The 12,982-nt window shown below is 48.3% G+C and overlaps 1 protein-coding gene across 16 annotated transcripts in view; it reads left to right on the top strand.

The window, feature by feature from the left end:
- Positions 1–12,982, top strand: part of ARHGAP32 (Rho GTPase activating protein 32) — a 233,977-nt gene that overhangs the window by 137,781 nt on the left and 83,214 nt on the right. The window lies entirely within an intron of this gene.

Genomic DNA, 12,982 nt, shown 5'->3' with positions numbered 1-12,982 from the left:
TGAGGGGAGAAAATGGAGAATGTGAAGCAAAGACTCCTCGCTGATGCCCAGGGATGAGCCCAGAGACAGCAGTGGGTGTGCCCAGGCTGAGGGCACTTTGGGGGGACACAGACACCTGGACAGGGAGAATCCCAGCCAGGGGTTTGTTACCACAGTGTGCTGCACCCAGACACCTGGTGTGGAATTCTCATCTCAGGATGCTTTGGGCAGAGGGATCTGCTGCTCTGTCCCACAAATTCTCCACCTGCTGATCTGTGTGACTTCGTAAAACGCTACATAATGGGTGTGTTTTAATATGCTCAGTGAGTCCCCCTCTGTGGGAGATGCAGGGCAGGGGCAGGTTCAGTGCAGTTACTGCCTGGGTTTGGGTGTTTTCCTGGGTTTAGGATAGCAGCTCTTTCCATGATTCACCTCAGCACCTGAGCGTCCCTCTTATCAACGAGTGCACACAGACGGGGTGAATCTGCAGTGTCCCTGCTCTGCTGCCTCAGCTCTGTGCTCAGAGTGGGCTGTTGTGAGGGCTGAGGAACACAAACACAGCATCCTTCATCCCGAGGAACAGAGCATCCTGCATCCTATGGAGCAGAGCATCCCACATCCCAGAGAGCAGAGCCTCTCGCTCTGTTCTGGAGATGGAGCCTGGCCAAGCTGAGCTCCAGCAGGGTTAATTCCAGCAGGGAATTCCCCTCTGTGGGCAGCTTTCATGTGTTCCTGTACGTGTTTATAAATGTGCTCTTGGGAGAGGGAAGGGAGGTTCCAAGTGGACATCTCTCAAATTTGCCAGTGTTTGGGAATTTTCCAGGACTGTTGTAACCCCCTGGAGCCAGTCTGGCACAAAAGTGGCACTTCCCAGGCCAGCAGCCCAGGCTGGCAAGCAGCACAGCAAACCCTGAGGGCGGGCACATACACGTCTGTGTCCAGCCACGGGCAGGGCAGTGCCTGGGAAAGGGAGTTCCAGGGGACTGTAGGAAACTGGAATTTCAGTGTTTCGAGCACTCACATTTGGGACACATTTGCAGTGCTTATTTGGAGGGATGAGCCCGGGGTTATTCCCTGGCTGTTGCAGGTGAGCCTGGAGAATGTGGCAGTTTTCCTCTAGCTCCAGAGTACATCACTTCTGGTCCTTCCCCCACCCTACTACACCTGCAGAAGTTCACTGGGTGCCTCAGGTATAAGTGTGTCCCAAAGCCTGCAGAATGTCCCTGTGCAGGAGGGAGCCTCAGGAGCAGCAGAGAGCTGGGATGGGGCAGGATGGAGGTGAGGCCTGTCCCCACTCCTCTGGCACCTCACTCCCACTCTCCAGTGCTTTGCAGGGATGTGTCTGAGGGTACAGATGGATTTCATCTGTGTGGGACAGTGGTTGAAATTCTGAGCCTGGCAAAGGGAATTGCTCCTCTGCAGGCCCAGCTCCTGAGAAATTTCCTTCCCTTTCCCCTTTCCCCTTTCCCCTTTCCCCTTTCCCCTTTCCCCTTTCCCCTTTCCCCTTTCCCCTTTCCCCTTCCCACCCCCCCCTTCCCCCTCTCCCTTCCCACCCCCCCCCTTCCCCCTTCCCTTCCCTCTCAGTGTTTGACTGAACTCAAATGGAAACACTGGGAATTGGCTTCATCCCTTTAAAGGATGGGCATAGAACCAGCCACCTTTGTCTTCCTTTCTTCCTTTTTTTTTTCCTTTTATTTTTACCTTCTTTTCTTTCCCTTTTCCTCTTTCCCTTTCCCTTTTTCCTCATTCCCTTTTTTCTTTCTCCTTTTTCTCTTTCCCCTTTTCCCCCTTTCTGTCTTCCCCTTTTCTTCTTTCCCCCTTTCCCTTTTCTCTTTTTCCTTTTCTCCTTACTTTTCCTGTATTTTTTCTTCTTTTTTCTCTTTTTTTTCTCTTTTTCTTCTGTTTTAAAGTACTCTACCTGGCTAGCTCGAGCTTCTCCCTCCCCCAAGTGATCACCCTCTCCCATATTACTCCATGTCCCTGTCTCTCAGATCCATAGAAAGCTGAGAAGCTTGTGACATCTGGATCCAATGACCAGGAAGGCATGGAAGGAACTGCACAGCTGAGCACCATTTCTGCCATGGAGATACCTCACCCCTGACATCCCATGGCCTCTCCCAGTGCCCAGGGGAAGATTCCATTCCATCACATGTTGGACACCAGCAGTGTCTGTGTGGATTTGGCTCCACATGAGAATGGAATGGGAGGTGTGAAATAGCTCATGGAATGATGGTGCAGCGGGGACAGATTTTGGCAGGACGCAGCTGGATCAGGCCAAAAATATTGAAGGAGGGAGGAAAAAAACCTGAAAACCAAATTTGGCTTTCCTCACCCTTTGGATGTGCTTCCAGCATTGGTGTTCAGCCACTGCAGCAGCCTGAGCAATATCCTGGATTGCTCAGATGGACACAGGGAATTCTGTCAGTGAGGCTGGATCCACAGAAATGTGAAAGCTTTCAAACAGCTGTGCTTTGTTGCAGAAGCAGATAGCAGAGAGTGAGGGTGTTGCCGTCCTGGCAACTTTGGATTCCAGACTTAGAGAAATAAGTTAAACCCGTGGGTTTGGGGTTCAGTGCTGGGCCTTGCCCAGTTTGGGCTGTGCAGTCCCACCCTGTGTGCTGGGGCCCATCAGTGGCATTTACTGTGTCATTTCCCTCTGGAGCAGGCAGCAAAGCAAAGCTTTTGAGCAGCAGATATTTCAAACATCCATCTCAGCCTTGGCTGGGTTTGGCAGGACACAGCTACTTACACTGAGGGAATTCTACCCCACTCTTTCCCATCTGTAAGTATCATTTTAGTGGTGTAAAGAGAATTACACCACTTATATAAGCTTGATGCTTATTTTGCAAAACCTTCCCAGATAAGGTTTGAAAAAGCATTCTCTGGGAGGTGTATTTGTGCTGCAAGTCAGCTTGTGAAATCCAGGCTTTGTGCAAGGTTTGGAGGGGGGGTTAAGTCTCTGCTCAGCTTCTCTTCTACTTAAAAACCTCAAAAACTTAATCCAGTTTATTAGCTCTTATGGAGCAGTGGGAATATATAGAGAGCTGTTTCAGAAAAGAGGAGAGATAGGATTCTTCTTTTGATTCCTGTGGAAAAATTTAAACATGAAAACTAGGAAATGACAAAGGGAGGGAATTAAATCCTATTGGGAAGAGCCAATGATAGGAGGGTTTGGTTTGGTTTTTTTTCAGCAATGCAGGTGGATTTTCCTTTCTTTTCCAAGTAAGATTGCACTGAACTTACATTTCTAGAAGATGGCTATTTCAGGACTGCTGTGAAAATAGTGATGTTGTTAAAATAAAAGGGTCAAATCCTGAAACAGTGATGTGAGGACTGAACCCTCTGAACCTGGAGACAGTAACTGATAATCCCTGTGGTCCCTGAAGGAGCACAGGGGACAGCTGAGACCTGTAGGAATTCATATTGTACCTGGTGCTGTGAGGGTCCTTGGACAATGTTTGCAATCCTTGTGAGTTTCCACTGGGATAAGCAAAGAATTGACATGGTCTGAACCACATTTAAAAGGGGTTACCTGGTGTGTGGAGAATAAATTAGCACAAGTCAGAGCCTGCAGAAAGGCTGGGATGGGCTAATCCAGGCAGCTTGTAAGGAAGGCTGGAAATGTGCCTTTTGGATGTTTTGGGGTTTGTCTGTGTGACATTACAGCACCTCCCTGTGTACTTAGTTCAATATTACGACAGAAGAATTCCCAGTCTCAGCTTTTGTTCTGAAAAATAAAAGAAACTTGTAAATACTGTTTACAGTGTGAAATTTGTGGTGTTTGAACACCTCAAGCATCATTTTTGGTGACATTTTGAGTGGCAGGGAGAGAACGAGGACTGGCTGTGGAGATGTTCACGTAACCTCCAGCCATTCCCAAGGCTTCTGCTGCTCATGTCCATGCTCACAGGTGGATTGTTGGGGCAGGGCTGACAGGCACTGCTAAGCAGGGATGTCAGACTGCACAGGCATGAGCTGGGGCTGGCACAATCTTGGGGATTAAACACAGGCTGACTGCTGTGATGCCAGCCCAGCCCCAGCACCTTTCCTGCTCCCGCTTTCCAGGGGATAGTGCCAACAAAGGAAGCCTTTTTCTGCTCCAGCACTGGCACGTTTCTAAGGCAGTTCCCAGAGCAGGTATTCTCATGGTCCAATGGTTTTCTCCATTTTCCTGCTCCCATTTTCAGGCTGGCAGGAGCTGAGCCATTCCCATAGCCCGGGATGCCCAGTGCTGTGCCCTGTCCTGTTCCTGGTTCCAGCAGTGCTGCTGTCTGGGCTGTGTTTGCTCTGATGGATGGAATCAGGTCTCTGATGCACAGAGGAAGACACTGCCCCAAACCTCAGCTGCTTGTCCCAGCTCTGCCCTGCAGGAGATTCGAGCTGGGCACCTTCTGTTTGAAGAGCAGGATTTGCCCAGCTCTGAAGGCATCCCCATCCCACATTCCCTGTACAATAATGAGTGTCTGAAGGGCACAGGAGGGAATGCCAGGAAAAACAGGCTCCAAGGAGGAAGAGCAGGCAGGACTCCCCACCCCGGGTGATTTGTGGGGAGGGGAGAGTGGAAGATACTTCCCACAGGGGCGATGTCTTAGTCAGAGGAGCAATGTCTCAAGTGTGGTTTGCTGCTTCTGGCTGCCTGGAATGGTCCAGGCTGGAACCACAAATTGCTTGCAGGAGGATTTTTGAGTCAAACATTCAAAGTATGGCTGGGTTTTTTGTCTTGAAGGCTTGTTCTTTACTAATAGTTTCTGATTGAAGCTCAAGCACCTGGAGAACAGGAACTGAGTAAGTGCTACTTTGCTCCTGTGAAAAGCTCTTTAAACAGATGACTAAAGGACAGATTCTAACACACAGATCTTCTTCTGTGTGCTTTATATACTTACAGAAAGACAGAGAGGGGAAAGCTCTCACATGTTTGTTAAAGGGATGTATCTGTGTGGAGCATCCAGGTGGATCCTACCCAGTGCAAAATCTGTCTTCAGAATGTGTGTTAACCTCCTTCTCCATGCTTGTATACGATTTTCTGCCTTGATTTAGGATTTTGCTAAACAAAACAAAAGCAATTAGTGGGTGCTTTTATTAAACAGTAAATTTTCACATGATGCAGCCCCTGTGTGTCCTCACCCCGTGGTCAGGGCCAGCCTGTGTGTGCTCAGCAGGACTCACAAAATCTGCTCTGCTTTCAGATGCATTAAAATGCTGGTCACCATCACGACCTTTCCCCTGCCTTGTTTTCTGTTCTTCTTTTCTGCCTCTTGGCACCACTTGCCTGAAGATGACTGGAGAAATGAAACTTCCACTGACAGTTGCCCACGAATTCGGTGCCTCATGTGTGCAGGTGTTTGGAAATGGAATCATGGAGAGTTTGAGTTGGAAACGAACTTAAAGCCCACCCAGTTTTACCCCCTGCCATGGGCAGGGACACCTTCCACTATTCCAGGTTGCTCCAAGCCCCTTCCAGTCTGGTTCATCCAGGGATGGGGCAGCCACAGCTTCTGGGGGTAACAAATCCTGGGTATTTTATAAATCCATTAGCCTTTCTGGCTTGGATATTTCTACCCCATCCTTCCAGATGTGCACATGTGTTGAAACCTCTGTCCTAAACTTTTCTCAGGCATTGGGGGCTGTTTCACATTAGGCAAAAGAAAGCAGCAGAATTCCTTGTTTCCACCCTGCTAATCCATCATTCCACGTGCTGTGCTCCGGTGGATCTGAGGTCACACACTCCGTGCCTCCTGCTCCCAGCAGCAGTAAATAAAAACGAAGTGACAGTGGGAATGAGAATTAATCAAGAATGCCTGAAGCTGGCAGGCAGCCTGCAGGGTGCTGCTGGGCTGTGCTCAGACCTCAGGAGATCCCAAAGCCAGGGTGGAGGGGCTTTGAAACACCTGGCTCTGTTCCAGGGTTTGGGAAAGTGAATTGGCATCTGTAGGGGTTGAATAGCATCTGAACTGCATAATTAATGTGTATTACTCTGTAGCTGGCATGGTAACACTGGAGGATAAATTCACACAGTAATTGGGGTAATAGGTATTAAGGACAAGGCTTTGAGTGGCCGGTGTTTGGAGTTTTCCAGCAGAACTGGGTAGGGCAGCACTCACATCCAGCAGGATTAACACTGGGGTGTGCTGTGCCCTGTTTCAAAAGCAGATTCACCATACCCTTAGCTCAGCCTGGGGTTTTGCCCTGTGATCCTTAATTCACACACAGAATCATGGAGTCACTGAGGTTGGAAAAGCCCTCCCAGACCATCGAGTCAGCTCTGTGACTGATCCCCACCTTGTCACCAGCCCAGAGCACTGAATGCCATGTCCACGTGTTCCTTGGGCACTCCAGGAACCTCCCTGGGCAGCCCCTTTGTAGCGGGTTGGGTTTGTAACCGGGCAGAAACACCAATTTAGTGTAGGGGTTTGGTCCAAGATACTCATTACTGTTTATCTTCTGTGAGATAAGAATTAGGAGAAATACAAAGCAGGTACCAAACTTGAAAGAATATAAAGAAGTTTATTAACAGACCTAAAAGAAGAAAAAAAATTATGCCACACCTTCAGAACTCTTCTCCTCCCCCCACCTTCCTCCCTTCTCCCACTGACAGTGTAAAGACAACCCTTAAGATGTTCAGTCTGTTACCACTTCCATAATAACCTTGTTCAGTCCATTTAGAAAGAGAAGTCTCTTTTTGCTCATGCTATGAAAACATTATCACAACGAGACAGCCACTTCCAAATATTGTTCAGTCCATTTAGGAAGAGGAGTCTCTCTGCTTGCAATGTGAGTCCCTTCCCCCGACTTGCAGCTTTTCCCACAACTGCTTTCGAGGGTCCACTCTTGAAGTTTTTGGGGTACAATTTTAAGGTTGAGCCATTCAGAAACAAAAGTTCTCTTCACCCATCTCTGGGAGCATTTCATCTCTAAGAACAGAGGCCCTCCTCCTTCCCTGGGAGCAAAGGGTCTTCCTCATCTTCATCTCTAGGACTATCTCTGGGAGCATCTCTAGGAACTGAGGTTTTCTCCTTTCCCATTTGGAGCCAAAGTCCTCATCGCTTCCATCTCTCCCTGTCCAAACTTCTCATGAAATTACAGCTGTGGCAGCATCTGCCTATTGCTCACGAGTTGAACACTCCACCCCCCAGATCTTCATGAAATTGCAACGGGATACTCTGATATATCATAGCTTCACAACAGAATTTCAGCTTTAAGCATCTCCTCTCTTTTCCCTCAGGTTTTCAGCTCTTCACAGCAATAAAAGGATTAATCTCACCTCGGCCTTGCAGCTGGAATGTTGAATTTTTCTTATTGCAGTGGAGAGGGGGGAGAGCCAAGCCGCTCCGGCTGCCCACGGCAAGGCAGTGGGGGGGGGGGGGTTCCACGGCTGGAACAGGCCCATGGCTACCACGATGGCTGTGGCCCGGCCCGGCCTGGCCCAAGCAGGGCCTGGCCTTGCCCACTGGCCCCCACACGGGGCCCGCAGCCACCTGTGCCAGCACCAGAAACGAGAGAGAGCTTGGGGGGTTTGTCTGTTCTTAAGTGTGTATCACAGAGGCGGTCACAACTTTAAGTGGCTTAAAGAATTGTCCATATTCAAACTGGCCAGCTGATAGGTTCTATCGGGTCCCAGAGGAAGCTGTAAGCACCCCTTAGCAAGGACATCCCTTCTGGGACTATGCTTGCTAACCCATGACACCCTTCCAATGCCTGACCACCCTTTCCAGGAAGAAATCCCTCCTGGTGTCCAACCTGACCCTCCCCTGGCATAGCTGGAGGTCGTTTCCTCTTGTCCTGTTGTGACATGTCACCATGGCAGTTTTGAGGCAAAAGGGATTTTTGTCCCATCCAGGAGCAGCACTGCACTGTCCCAGCTGCATCCATGTGTCCTAGGGCTCTGGGATTCCCTGGTCCTGCTGGTGGGACTGGTCCTTCAGCCCCAGCCAAGGGGCAGTTTCACTGCTCTGCTGTGTCCATCCATCCACTGGTAACGAGACATGAAAAATTACTGTCGCCCTTAAACTTTGGTCTTTAACTGCTCCATTCATGGCTCTCTTTGGATTTTTTTTCCTCTATTTAATTATTTAAATGTGTATTGTGACAGAAATGGGGTCAGCTCTTTCTCTTCTTAACTCTGGATGCATGAGATGCAGTGTTGTAGCTATGTGTGGATTTTGAATGGAATAATTCTTTATATAAAAACTGTCGTGGAGCTGTTGGTGCTAAAGCACATTTTTTCAGCAGGTGCAAATGTAGGTGCACTTCAAGGTGCCCCCTCAACGTGCCAGGGACAGAGGCTTTCTGTGCTGAAACTCCAGTGGGGAAATACTCTGGGGAATTTATTTGAGGGTGGGTTTTTCTGGGGAAAGAGGGTATCTGGAAATAACCTCCTGAAGGCAAGAGCCTCCCAGCTCCTCAGACCTGCCTGAGGCTGAGCTGCTGGGTGGTTCTTGGTCAGAGGGAATGTGACTGATACAATTTCAGATGGTTTTCCCTGGTGGAAACCCCCAGCTGAAGGGAAGGGCCAGTCCCTGCTCTAGAGAGGAATGATGAGCGAGAGGGAAAGTTGTTTGTCAGGATAAAGTGCAGAATCACATGAAAGTGCTGTCCTGAAAGGGTGTTTGTGAGCAGCAGAGGCTCTCACAGCTCCATGATAGTCTGTTAATGTTGTGGCCTTTGGGCGTTTTGCCTTCAGACAGAAAACAAGCAAGAATTAGAGATCTCTGCTTGTCCCCAGACTGTGCTCTGGGCTCTGGCACTGAGGATCACTGCAGAAATCCATGGGGACAGGACTGTGGTTTCTCCCTGTGAGTGATGGATCTTGGCAGGGCTCCTGATCCTCATGTGGTGCTTTGGAGACAAGGCTGGGCCCAGCCACAAATGGAAGGGGACACTTGGGTTGTTCTGACGAGACACCGAGTCCTCCCCACAACTGAGCAAGTGCAGATGCTTTGCAGAGGAGCCCTTTGCCTTCAATTTACTTGTTTTACAACTTTTCCAAGAGCAGGGCTTGGTTCAAATCCAGAATGAGAGGAGGACTGTGGTGGATATTCTGTTTTTCTTTCCTGCCTTGATGTTTGTTCCTTATGGGGAGGTTTGCCATGCACACATTTTTAACACCTGTTGACGTGGGGAAGGTGACAGACTGTTAGGACAAGTCACCTAAAACAGTTTCATCCAGTCCCACCCTCTGCAAGGCTGCAAAGCTGCTCTGCTCAGCAGGTGATGCTGGGTGTCAGGTGGCTGAGGAAGCAGCAGGACACAGCCCAGGTGTGCAGTTGGGATGCTCAGCCTCAGGGTAGGTGACAGTCACGGACCTTGGAACAACATCTGCACTTCCAAATAGCAGATTCACTGAACAAAAAACGCAGGGCAGGCAGGTCAGGAAAGGATGGTTTCAAAAAGGCTCTGTCAAGGCACAGAAACCACATCAAAATAAACAGTGTGTGTGTAAAGGCAGGATCATCGAGTCATGGAGTCATTTAGGGTGGAAAAGACCTCCAAAATCACAGAGTTTAACCTTTGCCACAGCACTGCCAACCCACCACCAATCCATGTCCCCAAGTGCCACATCAACACGGCTTTTTTAACTCTTCCAGGGAATGTGACTCCACCCACCACTGCTCTGGGCAGCCTCTGCCAGGGTTTGACAACCTTTTCCATTAAAAAAAAATTAAACTTAATACCCAACCTAACCCTCCTTAGGGCATCTTGTCTTAAAGGTACTTCAGTGGTAAATCAAATATGCATCATTTTCACTGTTTGTAGCAAATATTTACTGGCACAGAGCCAAGTGGCAAAATACACAATCCCAGCAGTTTCCCAAAGTTCTCTCCTACCAGTTATTCTGAGTGCATGTGGATTATTAAACTGATACTCTGAAGATAATTTGTAATTGAGTTGTTTGGGTATAAGAAGGCTGAGAGTGCCACTGTTGCACTCAGTAGCTAGAGGTGCTTTGCCCAACTGGATGTTACATTAAAAACAGATTTTGTTTAGAGGAGTCAGTCACAGAATTCTCAGGGGGAACCTGATTTGAGCTTGTTCCTTAAATTCCTTGGGCTTTCCCAGAGTTACAGAGCAGGTTTGGGCCCCAAGTTTGTTAAAATCCACAGAGCAGGTGTTGTCACTCTGAGTTGTGTCACACTGAGGATGTGCCACAGGCTGGGGGACAGAGGCAACAGAAATAAACACAGACTGTATTTCCCAAGACTGTAGAGCAGTTGTGCCACCAAGGCCTCAGGTTTTGACAGATTAGGAAGGACCTTCTGTTTCCAAATAGTGCATTTGTAACTCATCCGTGGGTTTAAAACCGTGCCTTTATTTCAAACATTGTGGTTTATGCTTTTCAAAGTCCCTGAAAGGGATATAAGATAGTGAAGATGGTCTGTTAAATATTTCATCTCCTGGGTCTTGGCACCACTTTTCACTCTTTCTTAAAACTGATGGCTGCAGCTGCCAGAAAAGCAGCTGATTTCTCCATTTTGGTTCCATCTTTGTTCACAAAACCTCCCCAAAGCTGCTTCTGTTTCTTGGGCTTTCTAAATAATGTTTCACCCTTCCAACCTCTGTCCTTGAGGCTTGATCAGGTACATCTCTAACACCCCTGCTTGCCAGTGTTTTCCCTGGAAATACTCATGGTTTTTACCTATAACCTTGCCCAGAGGCATTTCTTACCCTGTTAGTGATGTTTTCCAAACACTGGGAGTGTTGCTTCGTTCCAGAGTTTCGGGATGAGCGGGGCTGGAAGGGAGCAGAGTCAGACACAGCAGGGTTTCATTATTGCCATGCTCCTGAGTGACTCTTGTTTGTAAATGAGGCGATGGATGTCTGGTCTGTGGCACAGCAGCCCTGACAGGATCATGGGGGGTTTTCAAATAAAGTTTTTTGGGTTTGGACCTACAAAAAATCTCTTTTCTCCTTTGTAGTTTGTTTTTACAAAAATGTGCTTCTGTGCTCTGGCCAACTGTATATATATATATATATATATATATATATATTATATACACACAAGTCAGCTGTTTGCTTCCGTAATCTGCCTGAGAAATGAGACTTAAGAAAATGGAGATCTCTATCTGCCAAAGCTGCTGATGCTAAAGGTGACCTCAGGCAAGGAATTTGGAAAGTTCTTGTAAATAGGAAGAAAGGGGGATATGGCTTCCCACTGCCAGAATGAAGAGTTAGATGGGATATTGGGAAGGAATTGTTCCCTATGGGGGTGGGCAGGCCCTGGCACAGGGTGCCCAGAGCAGCTGTGGCTGCCCCTGGATCCCTGGCAGTGCCCAAGGCCAGGCTGGACATTGGGGCTGGGAGCAGCCTGGGACAGTGGAAGCGTCCCAGCCCATGGCAGGGGGGGACTGGATGGGCTTTAAGGTTCCTCCCAACCCAAGCCATCCTGGGATTCTGTGATTTTCTTTTGTTTTGTTTTAATAACCTCAGGCAAGAAATTTTCAAAGGTTTTTTGGTTTGTTTTGCTCTAAAGGCCGTTGGTGGCTACTGGCTCTGACAGAACTGTGTTTCTCTCTGTGGTGAGGTGCAGAGCAGTTTATGGCACGTTTGGGCTGTGGGGTAAGGAGGGAGCTGTATTTAATGCCTGCAGTGTCCATGCATCCATTTTTAGCTGTACATACACCCCCTCACTGCCCTGCTACCTGGAGGGTGGTGGAATTTCAGCTCCCTGGGCTATGCTCTGTGGCTCTGAAGGGTTTCATTTGTGGCTCCAAGCTCTTGTTGTGTCACGACTGTGATTTTCTGAAGTGCAGAAAAGCAGCCCCCTGCGCTGTGCCCACCCTCCCCTCACCCCTGACCTGCTGCTCCATGGTGGAATTTTGCTAAAGAGATGATGGATATGGAAGTGTTTAAATTGCAGCCTGTCAGGAGAGCAGAGATGTCACTCACATGGTGATGGCTGTCAGTCCTGGGTTGAGTTCAAGGTCTGCCAGGCTGCCATTCAGAAATGGGCTGGTTCTGGGAGGAAAACTGGCTCTTAGGGTTTCAGGCACTCTGCTTGTGTTGGGTTGTCTTGCTGGGCTCTTACTCCTGTGTACCTGAACAAAAGCACTCACCCCCAAAGCCTGAGCCAAGTGTTTAACTCTTGGCAAAGCTCCTCTGAGAGACACAGGAACCACTGGAGCTCATGGCCTGTGTCACCTTCTCCCCCAGAGAGCCACACACACCTGAGGGGGTGATTTCCCAAATAGGGCAGACAGGGATGACGCTGCTGTCACTCAGACCCAGCCCTGTGTCCCCACGTGTGCTTTGGGGGCTCCTATGTGCAATTGGAATCCAGCAGCACAAGGAAGTCTAATTTTTAGGGGAGAAAATCTGCAGTGGTTTCCATTAAAACCTCTTTTTTCCTAGTGACTGCAATTAATTGATAATAAACTGATAATTAATGCTGAGAGATTAATTTCTGCTGGGGAATAAGGCTAATAAGGGTTCACCACATAAATGTACCAAATTTTCTCCTCTGCCTTGTGCTCTGTACATTTGTATATTGCCTCCATCTTGTGCTCGTTCCTCCCTTGTCTCCATGTCCTGTGATTCCAGGTGGAGTGCTGAAGTTTTAGCATTTCATTCAGAAATAAAGTACTTTTATGTTGCCTTAGTGCAAACTCCCTTTATGTTTTAAAGATTTATAATTTTCTTCAAGTTAGAATAACACACCAGAAGTCATGGAATCACTTTGGTAAACAGATCTGAGTGTAGATAAAGCGACCTAAGGCACCAGCTAAAAACACTTCCTGGGTGAAGTCCCTGGGATGGATTTTATCCATCTTGCTTTCTGTTTTGACTAAATCTCTAAACCATTTTCCACTGTGACTTGGAGCAGGAAAGGGCTGAAGGGTCAGGCTGGAATAACATACAGAGCCTGAGCCCCAGACAGCTGTAAGAGTCACCCATGGCAGAGTTAACCTCTCCTGCTGGATGCTGCTGCTTTTCCAGCTATTTAATCCGTGGTGTTTTCTTACTGAGGGGTCAAACTGAAGTGACTTTTGCCTCATACCTTCCTCTCATT

Source organism: Aphelocoma coerulescens, chromosome 24 (genome assembly GCF_041296385.1).
Source record: "Aphelocoma coerulescens isolate FSJ_1873_10779 chromosome 24, UR_Acoe_1.0, whole genome shotgun sequence".
Taxonomy (NCBI): domain Eukaryota; kingdom Metazoa; phylum Chordata; class Aves; order Passeriformes; family Corvidae; genus Aphelocoma; species Aphelocoma coerulescens.
This window is presented reverse-complemented; position numbering and strand designations above follow the sequence as displayed.